Source organism: Diadema antillarum, unplaced genomic scaffold, assembly GCF_040938485.1.
Source record: "Diadema antillarum isolate AM-2024a unplaced genomic scaffold, OU_Dant_1.0 seq00000923_RagTag, whole genome shotgun sequence".
NCBI lineage: Eukaryota > Metazoa > Echinodermata > Echinoidea > Diadematoida > Diadematidae > Diadema > Diadema antillarum.
In genome coordinates, this window is record NW_027271774.1 from 666170 (window position 1) to 667872 (window position 1703).

The window sequence follows — 1703 nt, forward strand, 5'->3', positions numbered from 1 at the left end:
TAATGTTGCATCAAAACCCCAATCAATTAACAAATTTACATATGTCCACTTTCAAAGCAAATGGTTGTGGACTCGACATCATAGAGATTTTTTTTTTTCAAGTTAATGAAGTTTTGACTCTAGGGATAAGCTTAATATACCTTCAGTCAAATTTATGAATAAATTTCTGGATTCATTGAAGGCAGATACATCAGAATGACATGTTTATGAGGCTCACAGACAATTGAAAAAAAAAATTGAAAAGTAACACATTTTTAAAGTGTTTGAACTTCACTCCTGCTTACAAATTCAGCATCCATCGACAGTATGATCAGTGTACAGAGTACCTTTGATAAAGTGAGATTTTAAACATTATAGAAGACTCCCTCCCTATGGCGTATTGAAATATCACTTCTCGTTCAAATTATTTTGGGTGAATGTAGTATCATTTAAACATAACGGCAGACGTTCCATTAAAATTATATAATATGAGAAATACTTCGACCTTTTTCTTCTTGAAAACGTTGATATCAGTCGAAGTTCTATGCTTATAGCATGAATAAGATAAGGTCATGATGCCAACATCTAATAAATGTTTTATTAGTTAATGACTAAACATAATAAGACATTGAGGTTTTTTTTTTTTCTTGTTAATGTTGCCAAGGGATCACCTGTTCCCCTACCGGACATCCAGTATTATTTCATCAAAACCGAAAAAAGAGAAAATATGAGAAGACAGGTGCAGAGATCAATAGGGGAATCATGAGGTCATCGCATAATGACCTCATTCAATTTCCATAAGTTTCATGATAGCTTGAGAAAATAACAACTTCATTAATTTATGGGTGTATACATACACCCTAAATATAACATATAAGTAACTGAAAAATAGCAGGACAGAAATCTATAAGAGAGAATGTTGAGAGAGAATAGAAACAATAGCATTCTTACATTTGTAAAATATGCTTATTGAAGTAATCATCCCATCATTTTTTTTTAATCAGTGATGGGAATGTTCGGTATAAAAAAAATGAAATGTGAAACAATAATTTCATGAACAATAATTTTGCAAGGAGGCCCAAAAGATACTAGCCGAGTTTTGATATGGGCTGAACCCATACACAGGTGAAAACAAACTCCCCCCTCCCCCCGCCTCCCCCCTCCCCCCGCCTCCCCCCCCCCCCCAAAAAAAGACAAAATGATATGCATGTGAATAGTTTAATATTATATGTCACATTTGTATGAATGTATGTACAAGCTATACCGCATAATGAAATAAGCGGAGATAGGCAATTTGTTGCGGAAAATGTGAAATACGAAAATAATTCAAAACACCTTTAATTTTTCTTTAATTTTTTATATTTTTCCCTGTTGTATTTTCTATCAAAACGTGTATTGATATGGAACCAAACATCTACTGCCTTTTCATTCCTTGTAAGAAAATACCATAATAACTAAGTTGTTGAGGTGTGCTAACTAATCTATTTTCAATTTGTCGCATTAAATCTTACTATTGTAAATTCATTGTACATCCTATCAAAACATTTTTTTTTTTTAAATGAACAAGTACACACCAAAATCCCGACAGCCACCTTTGTCGACCTAGGCAAGACGCTTTCTTCAATTTTAGCAAGTCACTTTGTAGCCTAGTCGTTGAAGCTTCCGGAAGTATTAGCAGCTATAAACAAAAACCATTATGTCTCGTTCAGACATTCCAGGGTAAC